The sequence below is a fragment of the Pinus tabuliformis genome, chromosome 2_2, assembly GCF_031772625.1.
Source record: "Pinus tabuliformis cultivar Carrire ecotype Pingquan chromosome 2_2, CPIR1, whole genome shotgun sequence".
In the NCBI taxonomy this organism is placed as follows: domain Eukaryota; kingdom Viridiplantae; phylum Streptophyta; class Pinopsida; order Pinales; family Pinaceae; genus Pinus; species Pinus tabuliformis.
Genome location: NC_142300.1, coordinates 135,550,458 through 135,571,556, shown reverse-complemented (window position 1 = coordinate 135,571,556; position 21,099 = coordinate 135,550,458).

Here is a 21,099-nt window from a genome sequence, read left to right as displayed (position 1 = left end):
CAGTTACCGATAATAATGTTTTACTATGCCCTTTGAATTCCGTTAAACCAAGCTTACACAAAAATTAAAAAAAAACTACACACCTTTTTTCACTTTATAGAAGTCTGATATTGAATCTGATGTATCTCTGTAATTTCGGATCATCCAATTCTGAAATTACTACCTGCAGTAGCCTTCTGCGTCCTCTTTCCAATGCCACAAGTCTGAGCCAAATTGGATTCTCCAAGGAAGAGTTATGTGAAATCTCCCACAGTGACTTGCTTTTAGACTGGTTCAGTAGAGCGAACTTGTACGACATGCCACGAGTCACTGTTTCAACCTTTGAATCTAAAACACACATACACGAAACTACAGTCCGTTCTCTTTCTGTACCTTTTTACGCAATTTCAATACGATCCTCAGAGAGAGAGTTATGACGATTTTCCCCAGGTCACCTGTTTTGAATGTAATTCAGGAGTCTGCAAAAAGGCCAACTTCCTCAGATCATATCTCCGAAAATATCCGTGAAAAGCTCTGAAATTCGGACCCAAGGTTCAGCACCAATTCTTCTCAAATGGGTTTTTTTTGCGACTTCTGAAACGTCACAGAAAACAAGTTATAGCGAAAATGCCACGATGACCTGTTTGGAGCAGCGAAACCCTAGAATCCAAAGCTCTAATACCAAATGTTATGAAACCAGCTCAAGAAAAGATAGAAAAGATAAATCCACACCTTAGAATTCAGCCTCTTCGAGGGGGAAACCTCCTTTACATTACATAAATGAACAATTCTTGGATGATACAAATGACAAAACCTCCTTTCTATATATAGGAGTCTAAGGAGTCACAATATAATCCAGCCGACCTAACAATAATAATATAAAGCCACAAAAATAACAATAGAGGGATTCTATGGGGCACAGAAATAACAATATGGGGGTAATAGGGGCACAACAATATAAATAGGGGGTATAACTACAATAGTAATGGGGTAATCACTAGTATTATAGGGACCCAACAGCAATCCTTTAAAAACAAATACTGGGACTACTGGAGGTTAAAGGATAAAAAAGAAGAAATATTCCAAATGACCATAGGAAGTGATGAATCTTTAGAAGACTATGAAGAGAGGTTTCAACTCAGTTATTAAAGGGCCAGGTGTACACTTGACCCCGAATCTCTGAAGTTGGTTCTACTTAGAGGAGTCCCTGAAGACCTTCTAAATACCCTCCATTTGTTGGTCGGGGGAGACATCTACCAACTACCTTATGATGACATAAAGACTGTGTTTAGAAGCCATTCTAGGGTAACCAGGAAGAGAGGTAGGAGAATTCAACTCTTAGCCAGTACCCCCTTATCTAGTTCATTCCCTAAAAATAAGTTTTCAAATCAGATGGAAGATTTCAAAAGCAAGATGAGACAAACTATTTCCATGCAAATGGACACCTTGCGAATCCAAAAGAAGCAAGAGGAAGCCGAAAGGGCTCTGACCATCTTTTGTCCCAGGTGCACTAGAAAGCATCCTAGGAATGAATGTCCATTGCACTCTGTAGAAGTGTTTTTTGTTTGTGAAGAAGACCATCCTACAAATCATTTCCCTTCCTTGCCCGGATTTAAAGCTATGTACCAAGGGGTTGAAGGAGCCACATAACCACTCTACTTCATGAACCAAAGGAGGCCACATGGACCCAGATCTTACCAGTAGGGAATGCAAGGGACATCCCAGAATTATTACAACTACAATCAAGCCACTTCCGTGCCTTCTTGGGGCCCGCCTTCTCATCCTTCCTCGTCCCCACCCCCTCCTTGGTTGTATCCTCCTCAATACCATACTCAACTAGCTACTCACTCATTTCATTCTCACACTCAGGCACAACCTCAATGGAATGCACCTCATTAAGGGCGGAGGCCCAATACAACTCTCCTCCCACTCTTTTTCCTCCACCACCTACTCAACCACAACCATTACCTCCTGCTCCTACAAGACAACCCCAGACACCTGCTCAACCGAACCCGAACCCCAATAACAGATAGGCCCAGTGGGTATATACTGGAGAAGCAACATGCCCTACTTATGTTGTGGATATTTAGGAGATCAACCTATGATCTAGGAAGGTCCTCCCAGATAGCCAACCTCCTCCTAAGGAGGATGAGGAAGAGAAACAGGAAAGTGAACCCAGAGCCACTCCACCCTTTACTAAGAGAATAACTGGAACCACCAACCAACCTTAGAAGAAACTGAACTTCTGGGAGAACTTAAATAGTTATGTGTGAAAATACCACTTCTCCATGCCATAAAAGATGTACCAATCTATAATAAGTTGATCAAAGAAAAGTGTTTTAGGCACCCAGGCAGGCGCAAGAGAGATGCCCCAACTATCAATGTCATAGGACAACTGTCTGACCTGATGTTGGGACAGGTAATGTGTCCAAAATATCTGGACCCTGGGAGTCCTGTAGCCGATTTCCACATCAATGGAACCATAATCACCCACACCTTGATTGATCTAGGGGCTGCCATTAACGTAATGACCAGGGACATTATGCTCAAACTCAACCTTTAGAGTTCCCTAAGAAAGACTTCAACAGTAATACAATTGTCAGATCGCTCCACTGTGACTCCTGAGGGGATTGTGGAAGATGTCATGGTCTCCATTGATTCCTGGGAGTACCCTGCTAACTTCTTGGTTCTTCAGCCAAAGGCAAAACTCACTGGGTATCCCCTCATATTGGGGAGGCCTTGGTTAGCTACTGCAGATGCTTACATCAGTTGTCGCACTAGAAGCATGACCATCAAGAATGGGCATATGTCCAAGAAGCTAGTCTTATATCCTCCTACCCAACCTCTGCTAGAACATGACTTACCTCTCTGGTTGGAGGAGGAAGATGAGGATGAATTCTACTATGCACCATTGTGCACAGTGGAAGCCACTAGGGGAGGTCCTCAAACTGAGGATGATCTTATTGAGAATTTGATTCAAAATCCACCCCCCAGGGTGTTGCCATTAAAAGAGTTGGTGGAAGAAACCCAAGCCAGTGCTTTAGTTGATCTCTATGTGGCTGATCCAACCTCTCTCCGAGTTAAGAATGTGGAATTTGGCCCTGAAAGAACCTTGAATATCAACTCATCCCTATCCACCTCTTAGGAGAAAGAGCTGTGTAGCTTATTGAACAACCATTTGGATGCTTTTGCTTGGAGCTACAAGGAGATGAAAGGAGTCCACCCTTCAGTCTGTACCCATCACATTTACACTAAAGAGGATTGTAAACTAGTCAGGCAACCTCAAAGAAGGATGAATCCAGCCCTTAGGGACATTTTCAAAGAAGAACTACAAAAGTTGTTGGATGCCGGATTCATCTACCCCATCTCTGACAGCGAGTGGGTTTCTCCTTTGGTGCTTGTGCCCAAGAAAAACGGGAAGTGGAGAATCTGTGTGGATTATAGAGAACTTAACAAATCCACCAAGAAGGACCATTTTCCTTTGCTCTTCATAGATCAAGTGTTAAATGGCCTGGCAGGAAAGAAGTTATTCTCCTTCCTAGATGGGTTTAGCTGGTACAATTAGATCCAAATCAGCCCGAAAGACCAAGATAAGACCACTTTCACTTGTCCATGGGTTAACTTTGCCTACCGGGTCCTTCCCTTTGGGTTATGAAATGCTCCTAACACTTTCCAGAGAGCAGTTCTGAGTATATTCACTGAACTAGTTCATGATTCAGTGGAAATCTATATGGATTATTTTACCCTTTATGGTTCTAACTTCCAAGAAGCTCTGAATAACCTAAGGAAAGTTTTAGCCAAGTGTATTGAAATGAATCTGTCCCTTAGTCCTGATAAATGTGAATTCCTAATGACTTAAGGGACCATGCTAGGTCATACAATTTCTCATCAAGGTTTACAGGTAGATCCCAACAAGATTGCTATCATCCAAAGGGTCCCACCTCCTCAAAAGGTAAGAGATGTTTGGAGTTTTCTAGGCTTAGCAGGATATTATAGAAGATTCATTAAATATTTTAGTAAGTTAGCCTCTCCATTGTTTGGTATTTTGGGAAAAGATGTTGAGTTCACATGGACTGACAACTATCAAGAAGCTCTGGATGCTTTGAAAGGTAAGCTGATAACTACCCCAATCTTGAGAGGTCCAAAATGGGCCCTACCTTTCCACATTCACACAGATGCCTCAAACAAAGTTATAGGAGTATCCTTAGGACAAGTTGAAGAAAAGCTAACGTATGCCATATATTTTGTCAGTAAAAACCTGTCCAAGGCAGAGTTAAAGTACACTATAACTAAAAAGGAGCTCCTGGCTGTAGTCCATTCCCTAAATAAGTTCAGACACTACATCATTGGCTATCAAACATTTGTGCATACTGATCATGTTGCAATTAGGTATTTGATGAATAAACCTCATGTAAATGCTCATATCATTAGATGGTTACTTTTATTGCAGCAATTTGATTTGACCATTGTTGATAAACTAGGTAAGGAAAATGTTGTTGATTTTCTGTCTCGACTAGATCTACCTGCAGGTGAAGAAGCGATGGTGGATGATCAAATGCTAGATGAACACATGTTTTCTATTTCAATACTCTCTCCATGGTTTGCTGATATAGCAAATTATTTGGTTTTAGCACAGTTTCCGCCATACCTGTCATCAAAAGAGAAGAGCAAGATTGTGAGGAAAAGTGCCCCATTCACTTGGATTGGGGGGAATCTTTTTAAACTTGGCCCAGATTAGATTTTGAGGTGATGTGTCAGGGAGGAGGAAGTTTTTGACATCTTTCTAACCTGTCATGATGAGCCTTGTGGGGGCCATTTTGCAGCAAAGAGAACCGCCTTCAAAATTTTGCAGGCAGGGTCCTATTGGCTCACTCTTTATCAAGATGTCAAAAGATACATCAACCAATGTAACAGATGTCAAAGGATGGGGAAACCTACTCCAAAGGATGAGATTCCCTTGTAGCCTCAAGTGACTTTTGAGCCATCTGAGAAGTGGGGCATAGACTTTGTGGGTCCTATCAACCCTCCTTCAAAACAAAAGTCCTACATCATTATGTGCATGGATTACCTAACAAAATGGGCAGAAACAAAGGCAACCAAAGCAGCGATAGAAGAAAAAGCAGCTGAGTTTTTGAGGGAAAATATCTTCCACAAGTTTTTCTACCTAAGAGAATTAGTCACAGATCAAGGAAGTCAAGTTACCTCTACCCTGATTGAAGACCTCCTCACCTATCACAAGATTAAGCACAAAACTTCCACCCCTTATCATCCACAAGAAAATGGACAGGTGGAAGTTACTAACAGAGCTTTGGAAGGGATTTTGACTAAGGTAGTGAGTAGCAGTAGAAAAGGTTGGGTAGATCGCTTGGTTGAGGCCACTTGGGCCTATAACACTACTTGGAAAACTACAACAGGTTTCACACCCTATGATCTGGTCTACAGGAAGAAGGATTTGTTGTCCATAGAATTTGAATATAACACATTGAGGTTGGCAGCTCAGCTGGACCTAGATCTCAGCTGTGCACAGCAGGAAAGATTGCCTCAGCTGAATGGATTAGATGAATAGAGAATGTAGGCCCTTCTCCACTTAGAGGTAGTCCAACTTCAAAAAAAAGATATGGCATGACCAACACCTCAAAGAAAAGCAATTTTAGCCAGGAGATTGGGCGCTTCTATATGATTCAAGATACAAGGACTTCAAGGGCAAGCTGAGGACAAGATGGCTAGGACCATATACAGTGGAAACATGCAATGATAATGGTTCAGTCCTTATTCAGACCATTGATGAAGAATCCATCCCCATGCTCATCAATGGGCATATATTGAAGATCTACAAGCCCCTTTCGAAGCAGGAGTTCATCGAGACTCTTGGTAAATCAGTATTGGTAGTGGATCAGGTCCCTGTCTCCACTCCACCTACACCATGAAAAAAAAGAAAGAAAGAAGAAAAATAGAAAAACATAGAAAAAAGAAAATGGAATAAAAGATCCCTGCATGAAAATCTCTTGGAGGCGCCCAGGACAGACAGTGAGGGTGAAAACCTCCTGGAGGTGCCCCAGCTATCTCAGACTAAAAAAAAAAGAGAGAGAAAATAAACCTAACTCCTTTTGAATAAATCGTAGGTTGCAGGAAGGTCATTATAGGTTGTAGGAGGATCACACAAGACAAAAAAAGTACATGACTAGGCTACAGGCATCCCTCACAGTCCATTCCTCCATTACCATTACCCTTTCCCAAGTTTTGGTCTCATTTGGTCTGAAATTTCACATCCTACAGGAAGCTCTGTATCTTCTACAGGAGGATCCTGCAAAAACTACAGAAAAGCCAAAATTGATCTTAGAAGAGGACCCTAAGGTTGGAAATCTGTCTATGAGGCTTGTGAACCTCCCTACCACCATCCATCACCCTATGTCACCATTCCATCTCTGTACAGCTTCATTGCACTCATTTTTATGTCCCTGCACAGTCACACATATAAATTTTGTGCAAGCAAAAAAAAAGAAATTAATGACAAATAAAAGCAATAACCTTTTCACTCACCCTACCTGATACCTTCCATCTGTGATTCCTTGACAGCCAAGACCCTCGTTAACAGTTATAGCCATACTTAGATATTAGCTTGAATTTCAGAAGGAGAAGTAGCTACAGGATATCTTACAGGATTCCTGTAGCAGCTGATCCCTCTGAAAAGCATACTCCAAAGACAGGGTCAACAAAGTAGGGCATATTAAACATGCAAGGAGCTCTGTTTGAACATGAGAACATCAACAAAAGCCCGAGGCCGAGCATGTAGAGCACAAGCAGCAACGATAGTGAAGAAATGGGTTCCAAAATCTAAAATATGCATAACACTGTCGCGACTAAGCAGGTAAGTGCCTAAACCTATTCCTCAATTACATGAATCATATTTCAAGGCTTCATGATTATAGGAATGGTTCCGATTGAATGGAATCGATGGCCAGTTAAATGGCCACCCTCGTTCAGTTACACATCGTCATGGAATTCAAACGAGCCCCATCAAATTCAAAATTACCTATCAGATATGCAGCCAGCACGTGTAGTATGTCCATTCAGGAAAAAACATTCGAGACTGGTAGTGGTGGCGGCGGATAACAGGAGTAAGGGAGGTGATGGTGGTCAGACGGTATGCAGAAACATTATGACCGTGACGTAGGACCAACGGTCTGGATGGGGATAACGTACCCATCTGGCCACCTCATCTTCTTACCACGAATCATGCCAGCAGTTAAAAGACAGCTCAGTTAAGGCCTTCGCCACCCTTTTTTCATTTTTGCATTCACAACATTCTTGACTGGAATACACACCTATCACTTATAGAGTAGCTAACCATTCATCCACCACCAGTTTTCTACCAGTTTTTTAAAACCCTCCCGCCTATCGGGCTCTACAGGAGCATTGTTTCATTCTATAAGAGCCGGGAGATTTCTACAGGAAAGGCAGAGAACAGCTATGCAGAAAGAAAACCCATGATTTTGATCGAAATTCAAGCTCAAAACAAGGTAGGCTCGGGAAAACCTCTCTACATTTGACTTGTTTGAGTAAGGTGGTGAATTAAACATGGCATTGGATTGAAAAAGTGAAAGTTTGCCTACATATTTCCCTGGAGTTCTACACAGTTTCTGTTTTCTTCTCTAAAACTTGCCTCCTCCTTTTTCAAATTCTCCTATAAGGAAGATATGCAATAGTAGAGGTCTGCCCGTGTGTGTGAAAAAATTAATTTACATATCTGTCTACTTGCTAAAAAAAGAACCTGTCTCCTTATCCTCTATTTTGTAAAAAAAAAAAAAATCTTTTCAAAAACACAAAGTCAAATTCAGGGTGACAGCAATTTAAAACAAGGGAATTATTGCAAATTGATGTTATAAGGAGAATCACAATGGAAATCCCTTCTCGGTTTCAAAAAAAAAAAAACGAGTTCAACTATCCTCTGTTTCAGTGATTGACTGTTTTTTTCCACATGAGCATTTTTCTTTTCTAGTTAAAACACAAAAAGAATCACTCAACACCACGCCAGGAGGATTCATGAGAAAAGAACCTTTAAACTCTAGAAAATTGTATGAGAACCCTGAGGTGGTGGACCTCTTTACCAGGGAAAAATGGATATCCTTCTTTGATAAAATTCAGGGATATGATGAAGAGGTGACAGAAGAATTTTTGATGTCCCTAAGACCACATTTGATGACACATGCCACAGTTAGTTTTAGGGGTTTGACCCTAGAACTTACACCTGATTTTATCAATAGAATTACCGGTCTTGCACTGGGGCTCCCTTGGAGTAAAGAGGAGAAATCATTGGGACAAGTTGCTAAGAAGACATTTTTCTACCTGAGGAGCATCCTGTAGAAGATAAAAACGAGGTCAGAAGGACAAGATTTCCTCTTCTCTGGAGTGAAGTCAGTTACCAAATAATGAAGTATCACATGTCAAGGGAGGTTCAACATCATTTATGGTTATGATTTCAAGTTGTTACATGAATTGAGGTATGGGATGGACTTGACTCCAACTAGAAAACTGAGCATTCCATATTTCTTCCTTCAGTCTTTAATTGAATGTGGTACAAAGCTAAATGCAGGGGTCCCAAATCAGTTGGCCCACCATGGGCTCATCAAACTGTTAGTGGAAGATGCCTTACACACCTATACTATCCCCATAGCTTGGGAAATCTTCATAAATATGTCTAGGGATGATGACATCAGAACTTTGACTGAGAACATTAGCCCATCCAGCAGTGATGAGAAGGAGAAAAATGAAGAAATCGATAAGAATAATGATGAGGGATCACAAGACATTCAAGAAGAGGGAAAAACAGAGGAAAAACAGGGAGAAAAAGAGGAATTTGACAAGACTATTGAGCCTAAGGTAGAAAAGGAGACAACATCAAAAACAGAGAAGGGAAAAAGGACAAAGGTGGGAAGAAAAAGGCCAAGAAAGCCCAAAAGAAGACTGCCACAGCCAAGGCAGGGACCCAGTGAGAAAAAGAAAAGACACGCCCTGAGATATCACTGACACAAGTAGAAACATTGGACATAGACAAGGCTACAGGAAGTGAAGGAAAATAACAAAAGAAGGAAACATCCCCTGAAAAGTTGGCAAGGGAAGCAGCAACTATGCTTGCTGCATTAAGCACACCAACAAAACAAAAAGGAAAAAGAAAAAGGCAAACCTCCATGTATCTTAAAGCCAGAAAAGGCACAAGGATCAAAGTGGGAAAACCCCAGCCACCATCAAAGGAACCAATTGTCATTGAGGACACAACCACTAAAAAGAAGGAAGAGTCTCCTTCCAAGATATCTATCACCTATGAAAGAGGAAGCCCAAAAACCTCCACATGGAAGGAGAAAATTAAGTTGATGGACTCAAAGGCAATTCTACAGGACGCTGAAACATCTCTACAGGAAACTCTAGCGAAGTTAAAAGAAACTGAGAAATTGGAGGAGAAGGCAGCCAAACAGTCACAGGGAGAGAGAAAGGCCAAAGAAATACCTGAACCAACCCCTCAACCTAATTTGGGCTCCTTTTACAATCTGCTATAGGGTGGGAAAATCATCCCACAGAAATGTGTTATACCTTTATTCTTCGAATTAGAAAAAGAGAGGGTTAGAACCCACACATGGATGCAAATCGCCAATTCTAAAGGATTTGAGGACATAGGCCACATGGAGGAGAAGCTAAAGGAATTAAGAGGGGAGTTGGCCATGGTAAGGCACATAGAAAGCAATAAAAGAGCCCAGCTATAGTAATAGAATGAACTACTGAAAAAGAAGTTGCAGCTACAAGAAGTTCATAAGGGAGATAGGATGTCCATTTTTGGAGGGAAACAACACCAATAAGATCCTCTAACAGACAAGAAAACAACTGAGAAATAACAAAAAGAGGGAGAGCCACCAGCTGATGTTGAGATGCTAACAAAACTACTGCAAGAAAAGGTGTCTCAGGTAGTAGGAGAAGTGTAGGTTTTAAAACGGCAATTACAAGAAAAAGAAGCCCAAATGGCCTGCATGGCCAGCTCGGCAATAGAAGCCTTACAATGTAGGCAGCTTGCTAAATCCTATTCATTATATCTTAGAGACCAATGGTTCCAATTTCAAATTAAAGCATTGGTCTAAAGGGGCACCATCCCATTCCAGAATTACAATCAGTTTATGCATTTGTGTGACAGTAGCTCAGCTGAAGATAAGGCCAAATTAGCAGAATTCTATTTACACAACTTGGCCCTTCCTAACATGAATATGTGGGACCCAAACACTGCATTAGGAGACCTACAACTCATGTCCATGGCTTTTTGGTTAAGCCATGAGGAAAAGAGGGCAGTAGAGATTCAGAAGATTATGACCAGGGAGCTAAGTGAGCCACTCATGATAAGAGTAGAACCAGCAGATTCCTCAACTCTCATATATGCCCATTGGCACCCTGCAGACAACCCTCACATTGCACCTGAATATGTCGAAAGGCAAGCACAGGCCATTGCTCACTATGAAAATATGGAAAGACTATTTGGTGATTATTGCATTCATGCTTGCACAAGAAGATGGAATACATTGTTCCATAGTTTGAAAATAAGAGAGTATCACTCCCCAACCCGAATGAGGGGGGCTATGAGAAGAGTACCACTATACAAAAAATCAATGCAGAACTTGAAAGCTCACTGGATTGGCCTTCAGTTTAGCCCTCCACTACTGCTAGGGCTATTAAAAGGGGTCAAGGAAGAAGAGTGTTGGAAATAATACTGGGGGGGTGAATCAATATTATCAAACTCTTTCCAATTTATACAAATATTTACTAATGAAATTTGTGTATACCTTCCAAACTAATAATTTAATATATTCTTCAGATGTGGATTATTAATCTGTATGTCAGAATCATATAACAGTAAACAAGAATAGATCAAATAGTCACACCAAAGAACACAAGATATAAGGTGGAAACCCAATGTGGGTGAAAACCACCTGCTGCAATATGTCTCTATCTTCTTTCAATTAGAAACTTCTTTTTCCAATGATTCTGTACTGGTGCAGTTTTATACCAACACGCAGGCTTCAACCTGTAGAAGGCTACAACCTTCTCTTTTTCCTCAAGGACCACGTTTCATGAATTTTTAGACTGGATCCATGAATATCAATCAAACATCAAATAGATCTGCAATTAAACACCTTCCTTGTGCAACTACTGAATCAATAACTTCTCAGAACACAGTACCAGTAAACAATTCAGAACCCTGAACACTGCAGTAATGAGAAAAAGTAGTTAAACAATATTTCAAGAAAAGGTCCGCAACTTCGCCAACAGTAACCTGCGCAAATTCGCACCTTATCTATGTCGAATTTTCGGGCCTCCATGCCCACACTGTGACTGTCCTGTGAACTTCGCACCTCCAATGTGCAAAACCTACGAACCTCCGCACCTGTGCCTTGACAGGCCTACGGGTCTCCACACCTACGACTTTTCTGCCCTGCGGTTCTCGGCACTTGCGCCTTGTCTGCCCTGTGGTTCTCCACACCTGCATCATGTCGCACCTGTGGTCCTGCGGGTATAGATATTTTTCAGACTTCAAGTATACCCCAGACTAACAGATTTATAGATCTGACCATGCGCCAAGGAGATCTCGACCCATCAGTAGATCCGTCTTGAATGCTCAGGTTTCTCCTTGATTCATATCCATCTATCACTCACCAACCGATCACCAGAATTTCATATCTTGCTCTTCTTAAGATACTCAACACATGAGTGCTCAGCCAAATGATCTCCTTTCCTTTTTATAGACAAGCCCTCACTCAAAACATGGACCAAAACCATAGAAACCCAATACAAGGGACCAAAAACCTGGGTTCAATACTTTAGAAGCAAAACCACGGACCAAAACCATAACATCAAAATCGTCGGACAAATACCATCAACTAACCATAAGATTTTCCACGTGCACGTGTTTTTCTCTACGTGAAAGTTCATGAACTTTACAACCAGACTTTTTTTTCGGCACACCCGCGAACATGTTTGCACCTTTTGTTCTATGCACCTGTGGAACCTGCCGATGACTACAGCTTTGTGAACAGGAACCTGCGAACCAGCCATTTTATACCATTCTAAGAGCCTGAACTTGTGATCTGCTACTTTAGTGAATTGCCATCAAGGACAACACTTATGTCATCGAGTAAAACCTGTGTCATAATGCCAATAATCTCCCCCTTTGGACTTAATGGCAACCCAAAGTCACTCAAGGTCTTTCCTCCCCCTTTGACATCAAGGGCGAAAGGTTATGCTCCCCCTGAATGCATGCTGAATTCTCAGCTCTGCTATGCTGTCCAAGCTCCCCTTGAGAAATAGGCAAGATCTTGACAAAAGAAAGATAGAGACAAAATATCACCAACATTTGTCAAGAACTATTCAAATCAGTATCCATGTTCTCCTTTTTCACTTGCTCCTCCTGAAATCAAGACAATAGAAGAATTGAACCAAGATATTCTATGATAATGCCAACAATGGATTATTAGAAGAATATATACTCCCCCTGAGCCTATGCCAGATTGTCTCTAATAGACCCATATCGGACTCTTCATCCTTGCTCTTCTCCAAGTCGACTGTACCCACATAAACCAGCACATGTACGTGTATACCCCATATGAAACTCGCGTACAACCAATAGACAAGATTCAAAAACACGATGATGCATCAACTAACCCCATCTTTTGTCTAAAATATTCAAAAGTCTCCCTGGGCATTTGTTTGGTGAGGATATCAGCAACTTGTTCCTTAGAGGGAACATACTCCAACTTGACCTTTTGTTCAATCACTTGTTCTTGGAGAAAGTGATACTTGATTGGTATGTGTTTAGTCTTTGAATGCATGACAAGATTCTTTGAAATACTGATTGCACTTGTATTATCACAGATGATGGAGATAGGTGGAGTACAAGTGATTTGCATGTCTTGCAATGTTTGCATCATCCAAAGGAATTGTGTGCAGCAAGATACAACAGCTACATATTCTGCTTCAGCTGTAGATAATGCAATAGAGCTTTTTTTCTTGTTGAACCAAGATACTAATCTAAGACCCATGAAGAATGCACCACCACTAGTGCTTTTCTTGTCATCCATGCTTCATTCCCAATCCGCATCTGTGTATGCATGAAGTGTGAGATTTGTACCTCTAGGATACCATAAGCCATAGTTTTGAGTTCCTTGAAGATACTTGAAAATTCTCTTAACTGCCTGAAGATGAGTTTCTTTTGGATTTTCCTGAAACCTTCCAACTATTCCCACTTTATGCATAATGTCTGGTCGGGTACCTGTTAGATAGAGCAGACTACCAATCATGGATCTATAGGTTGGTTGATGTACTACTGCCGATTCGTCATTTGCGCTGAGGCTGCATCCTGTCACCATAGGGGTACACACTGCTCTCGAATCCTCCATCCCATATTTCTTCAAGAACTACTTGAGATACTTGGTTTGTGATAGAAAAATACCATCTTTGATTTTTTGGATTTGTATACCAAGGAAATATGTGAGCTCACCAAGCATGGACATTTCAAACTCCTTCTGCATCACCAAGCAAAAAATTTTGACTCATGTCTTCTTCGTTGCTACCAAAGATGATATCATCAACATACACAACAAGTATTAGCAATTTTTCATTATCAACCTTTATATATAGATTTCTATAAATTGATCCCTTTATAAATCCTTGTTGATGGAGGTACTTATCCAACCGATAATACCACGTCGTAGGAGCATGTTTAAGGCCATAGAGAGCCCTTGAGTCTACATACAAGTTTTGGATCATTTCCAAGAATAAACCCATCTGGTTGTTCAATATATACTTCTTCCTCCAAGTCTTCATTCAGGAAGGCAGACTTCACGTCCATTTGAAATACTTTGAACTTCGGAAAGCTAGACAGAGCAAGGAACATCCTTATAGCCTCAAGTCTGGCAACTGGTGCAAATGTTTCTTCAAAGTATATGCCTTCTTGTTGCGCATACCCTTTACAAAGAAGTCTTTCCTTATTTCTAACCACATCCCCATTTTCATTCATCTTATTTTTGAAGATCCATTTTGTCCCTATGACATTCTTATCTTTTGGTCTAGGAACCAACTCCTAATTATTATTCTTTTCAATCTGCTCGAGTTCTTCCTCCATGGCCTTAACCCAGCATTCACCTTTGCAAGCCTCTCTTACATTCTGTGGTTCAGTGGAGGAGAGCAATGCTAGATAACTTGAAGCTTCTGAAATGGTTCTCCTTGTCTGTACACCTGCCTCTTTCTACCCCAAAATTTGAGATTCTGGATGATTCTTCTGAATGTATCTGGATGGAGTCTTTTCTTCTATCCTTATCTATTCTTCTGGTGCTTCATGGGTTTCTTCTTCATCATGAATCTGATTTGATGTTGATGGATAGTCTTCGCCATCTTCGAAATCTTCAGACTTTACCTGCCTAGCAGTGTTTCCTTCTTCATCAACCACCACATCAATGCTTTGAACAATTTTACCAAGTATTTTATTATAACATTTGTAATATTTATTGTGGGGAGAGTAGCCAAGTAAGATGCCTTCATCTGCTCTAGGTTCAAGCTTGCGAAGATTTTCATCAGTTCTTTTAATGTAGCATTTTCTTCCAAAAATTTTGAAGTATTTTACCGTGGGAGTCTTACCATACCAAAGTTCATGAGGAGTCTGAGTGTTGTTCACCTGGACGTTTGACTTGTTGAGAATAGTAACAACGGAAAATGCGGCTTCACCCCAGAAGCATAGCACGAGCCATTTGTTTAACTATTTTGCTCATCCTTTCCACAACTCCATTCTGCTGAGGAGTCCTTGCAGCAGAAAATTCCATTCTTATTCCATGTTCTTCACAAAAATCGAAAAATTCATCTGAGGTAAATTCCCCTCCTTAATCAGATTTGAGGCATTTGATTCTGCGATCTGATTGGTTTTCAACCAAATCTTTGAATGACTTGAACTTTTTGAAAGCTTCATCTTTATACATCATGAGTCCTATCCAACACATCCTTGAAAAATTGTCAATGAACAATATGAAATACTCTTCTCCTCAAGGTGACCTCTTCCTAGTTGGACCACATATATCAGTGTGGACAAGTCCAAGTGGCCTGCTAGCTGATCCTTCCTTCTCAGGGAAATTAGTTCTGGTTTCCTTACCAATTTAACATGATTTGCATATTGTATTGTCTAGAATTCTGATATCAGGAAGATCCCAAACTGCCTTATATTTGCATGCTTTCCTTATCTGAGAGAAGCTAAGATGCCCCAGTCTTCTGTGCCATAGCCAATGTTCATCATTCCTGCTTAAATAACATTGTTGTTGTCCTCCCTTGAGTACATATAAGTTATTTGGAGTTCTAATGCCTGTGATCATTGTTTTTCCTGTATCAATCTCACGAACAATATATCCATTTGATCGAAATATTACCTTTGTTCCTTGATCACACATCTGACTGACACTCAATAGATTATGCTTTAAGCCATCAACATACATAACATTTCCATCCTTGACCTTTTCTTTCAAACGAACAGAGCCTTTACCTTTTATGTATGCAGGGGTGTTGTTTCCAAATGAGACCTTCCTTTCCTTTTGTAAGGCACTATATGGCTGAAGTTTCTCTCTATCACTTGTCATATGTTTCGAGCAGCCACTATTGATGTACCATTGATTTTCTTGTCCTTCCGCATATAAGGCTATCCCACATCTTTCTGGTTGCGCTTCTTTCTTTTTCCATATTTTGGAACTCAATGAAACTTTCTCCTTCTGAGTTGCTTGCCGAAACCTGCTCTTGCATTCAGAATCTTCATGACCGAAGTTGTTACATATAGAGCATTCTATTTCATTTCCAAGAGAAGAGAAGTTATTGTAGGATCTATTCAAGATTCCTGTCATACAACTTTGTTTTTGAGCTTCCCTAGTCATGATGGTCTTGTAGGCAACACATTGAGCAGCTTTTTGACCAAAGTTATGACAAGAGAAACATTGGCCATTGAAGAAATTCCTACGATTATCAAATATACCACCCATATGATTATAGTTTCCATCCATTCTTGAGCCAAGTTGAGAATGATTTACTTGTCATCTGTTGAGGCTTCTGTTCATTCTTGAAGTAAATTTCCCCCGATTTACTTAATGATCTGCATTATGCTTTTGCTGTCGATTGTCCACTTGTTCACTTCTCCTTTCTGCATCAAGATAACTTTTGGAGGTGGATGGCTTCTATGATTGCTTCTGAGCTTGAGCTGCTTCTTCGGAATATCCGAGACCTGTCTTGATTAGAGGAGAACACTGCACTTTGATAATCTCATCTAGAGTTTCAAATCCTTTAGCAAATCTGAGATTAAGGGCTTTTGTTTTCTCAATTTCTTTTCTAAGTCCCACAATTTCACATTCTAACTCTTCATTGTGTTTATCTTTTTCAACAAGTTGAAATGTTAGAGTATCTATAATCATATTCTTCTCCTCTAAACTAACTTTAAGTTTAGATATTTCTTCATAAAGCCCTTCTTCATTTGTAGCATCCAAGAAATCATCATCTTCAAAAGCCATCAAAAGTCTATCATCATTACCTGGTTCTTCTTCATCACTATTTGACAATCCATCACTGTCTTCATGAGTGTAATAACTCTTCTTATTTACATTCTGTTTTCTGTTCCATATAACTGGTTCCTTACCTTTGTCTAGTTTATCTTTATGAGGACATTTTGCAGCATAATGACCGACTCTTCCACAAGCAAATCATTTGAAAGGCAACTTATCTCTGAATCTTCCAGATCCCCGTTGGAGGTTCTTGACAAAATTTGATTCTTCCTCATCTTCTAACTCATAGTAATCTCCATTTCCTGAAGTCATGAATGCATCTTCTCTTCTATCTGATGGTCCTCCTTTTCTCATTTCGTAAGCTATTAGAATTCTGTGCAGCTGTGACAGGGTAAAGCTTTGTAGATTCTAATTTTCTTCTATGGCAAAAACTTTTGAATCAAACTTAGGAGATAAAGAACTTAGAACCTTTTCAACCAAAACCACTTCTTTTATTTCTTCACCCAAGTTTTTCATACAATTTAGGATCTCATCTATACGTAGGAAATAGCTAGCCACACTTTCATCATTATGCATTTTGAGACTTTCATATCGAATTCTAAGAGTTTGTAATTTTGCTCATTTTACCTGTTCATCTCCTTCATAGCTTAGAACGATCTTGTCCATATTTCTTTTGTGCTTTTGAGCTACATCACCTTGACAAATTCTGATTGAGATAGACTTCCTAATAGAGTATTGACAGCCTTTGCATTTGTTTCATACTGCTTTTTACCAGTTACATCTATAGGAGTTGTTGATGGAACTGCATATCCTGTTTCCACAATATCCCAAACTTCTATACCAAGAGATTGAAGATAAGCAGTGATTCTTACCTTCCAATAGACAAAGTTGCTCCCATCAAAAATCAATGCCCTGATAGATGCTTCTTTCTCGTAGTTGCTCATGATGATAGGTCTTCCTTCAAGCGATCAAGCTTTTCCTGAAGGACCTGCTCTAATACCAATTGTTGGAAATAATACTGAGAGGGGGGGTGAATCAGTATTATCAAACTCTTTCCAATTTATACAAATATTTACTAATGAAACTTGCATATACCTTCCAGACTAATAATTTAATATATTCTTCAGATGTGGATTATTAATCTGTGTGTCAGAATCATATAACAATAAACAAGAATAGAGCAAACAGTCACACCAAAGAACACAAGATATAAGGTGGAAACCCAATGTGGGTGAAAACCACCTGCTGCAATATGTCTCTATCTTATTTCAATTAGAAGCTTATTTTTACAAAGATTCTGTACTAGTGCAGTCTTATACCAGCATGCAGGCTTCAACCTGCAGAAGGCTACAACCTTCTGTTTTTCCTCAAGGACCATGTTTCATGAATTTTCAGACTGGATCCATGAATATCAATCAAACATCAAATAGATCTGCAATTAAACACCTTCCTTGTGCAACTACTAAATCAATAACTTCTAAGAACACAGTACTAGTAAACAATTCAGAACCCTGAACACTGCAGTGATGAGAAAAAGCAGCTAAACAATATTTCAAGAAAAGGTCTGCAACTTGACCAACAGTAACCTGCACACATCCGTGCCTTATCTATGTCGAATTTGCAGGTCACTATGCCCACATTGTTTCTGTCCTGCGAACTTCTCACCTGCGGTGTGCAAAACCTGTGAACCTTTGCAACTGTGCCTCGACAGGTCTGCAGGTCTCTGCACCTGCGCCTTGAATGGCCTTTCGTTCTTGGCACCTATGCCTTCTCTGCCCTACGGTTCTCCTCACCTGCACCGTGTTGCACCTTCAGTCTTGTGGGTATAGATATTTTTCAGACTTCAATTATACCCCAGACTAATAGATTTATAGATCTGATCATGCGCAAAGGAGATCTCGACCCATCAGTAGATCCGTCTTATAATTCTCATGTTTCTCCTTGATTCAGATCCAGCTATCACTCACCAACCGATCACCAGAATTTCAGATCTTGCTCTTCTTTAGATATTCAACACATGAGTGCTCAACCAAATGATCTCCTTTCCTTTTTATAGACAAGCCCTCACTCAAACTATGGACCAAAACCATAGAAACCCAATACAAGGGACCAAAAACCTGGGTTCAATACTTTAGAAGCAAAACCACGGACCAAAACCATAACATCAAAATTGTCAAACAAATACCATGGACTAACCATAATATTTCCCATGTGCGCACGTTTTTCTCTGCATGAAAGTTCATGAACTTTATGATCGCACTTTTTGTTCGGCACACCCGCGAACATGTCTACACCTCTTGTTCTGTGCACCTGCGGAACTTGTCGATGACTGCAACTTTGTGAACAGGAACCTGCGAACCTACCATTTTTTACCATTCTGAGAGCCTGAACTTGTGATCTACTACTTGAGTGAATTGCCATCAAGGACAACACTTATGTAATCGAGAAAAACCTGTGTCATAATGCCAACAATCTCCCCCTTTGGACTTGATGGCAACCCAAAGTCACTCAAGGTCTTTCCTCCCCCTTTGACATCAAGGGCAAAGGGTTATGCTCCCCCTGAATGCATGCTGAAGTCTCAGCTATGCTATGCTGTCAAAGCTCCCCCTAAGAAATAGGCAAGATCTTGACAAAAGAAAGATAGAGAAAAAATATCAGTAGCATCTGTCAAGCACTATTCAGATCAGTATCCATGTTCTCCTTTTTCACTTGCTCCTCCTGAAATCAAGACAACCGAAGAATTCAACCAATATCTTCTATGATAATGCCAACAATACATTATTAGAAGAATATATACTCCCCCTGAACCTGTGCCAGATTTCCTCTGATAGACCCATATCGGACTCTTCATCCTTGCTCTTCTTCAAGTCGACTGTACCCACATAAACCATCATATGTACGCGTATACCCCATATGAAGCTCGTGTACAACTAACAGACAAGATTCAACAACAAGATGATGCATCAACTACCCCCAGCTTTTGTTTGAGATATTCAAAAGTCTCCCTGGGTAGTGGTTTGGTGAGGATATCAACAACTTTTTCCTTAGATGGAACATACTCCAACTTGACCTTTTGTTCAAGCACTTATTCTCGGAGAAAGTGATACTTGATTGATATGTGTTTAGTCTTTGAATGCATGATAGGATTCTTTTAAATACTGATTGCACTTGTATTATCATAGAAGATGGAGATAGGTGGAGTACAAGTGATTTGCATGTCTTGCAATGTTTGAATGATCCAAAGGAATTGTGTGCAGCAAGATGCAACAGCTACATATTCTACTTCAGCTGTATGTAATGCAATAGAGCTTTGATTCTTGTTTACCCAAGATACTAATCTAGGACCCATGAAGAATGCACCACCACTAGTGCTTTTCCTATCATCCACGCTTCCTTCCCATTCCGCATCTGTGTATCCATGAAGTGTGACACCTATACCTCTAGGATACCATAAGCCATAGTTTTGAGTTCCTTGAAGATACTTGAAAATTCTCTTAACTGCTTGAAGATGAGTTTCTTTTGGATTTGCCTGAAACCTTCCAACTATTCCCACTGCATGCATAATGTTTGGTCGGGTACCTGTTAGATAGAGTAGAATACCAATCATGGATCTATAGGTTGGTTGATGTACTACTGCCGATTCGTCATTTGTGCTAAGGCTGCATTCTGTCACCATAGGGGTACACACTGGTATCGAATCCTCCATCCCATATTTCTTCAAGATCTGCTTGAGATACTTGGTTTGTGATAAAAAAATACCGTATTCGTTTTCTTGGATTTGTAAACCAAGGAAATATGTGAGCTCACCAAGAATGGACATTTCAAACTCCTTTTGCATCACCAAGGAAAAATTTTGACTCATGTCTTCTTCATTGCTGCCGAAGATGATATCATCAACATACACAACAAGTATTGGCAATTTTTCATTATCAACCTTTATATATAGATTGCTATCAGTTGATCCTTTTATAAAGCCTTGTTGATGGAGGTACTTATCCAACCAATAATACCATGCCCTAGGAGCCCGTTTAAGGCCATAGAGAGCCTTTTTGAGTCTGCATACAAGTTTTTGATCATTTCCAAGAATAAACCCATCTGGTTGTTCAATATATACTTCTTCCTCCAAGTCTCCATTCAGGAAGGCAGACTTCACGTCCATTTGAAATACTTTTAACTTCTAAAAGCTAGATAGAGCAAGGAACATACTTATAACCTCAAGTCTGGTAATTGGTGCAAATGTTTCTTCAAAGTCTATGCCTTCTTGTTGTGCATACCCTTTACAAATAAGTCTTGCCTTGTTTCTAACCACATCCCCAGTTTCATTCAGCTTATTTTTGAAGATCCATTTTGTCCCTATGACATTCTTATCTTTTGGTCTAGGAACCAACTCCTAATTATTATTCTTTTCAATCTGCTCGAGTTCTTCGTCCATGGCCTTAACCCAGCATTCATCTTTGCAAGCCTCTCTTACATTCTGTGGTTCAGTGGAGGAGAGCAATGCTAGATAACTTGAAGCTTCTGAAATGGTTCTCCTTGTCTGTACACCTGCCTCTTTCTACCCCAA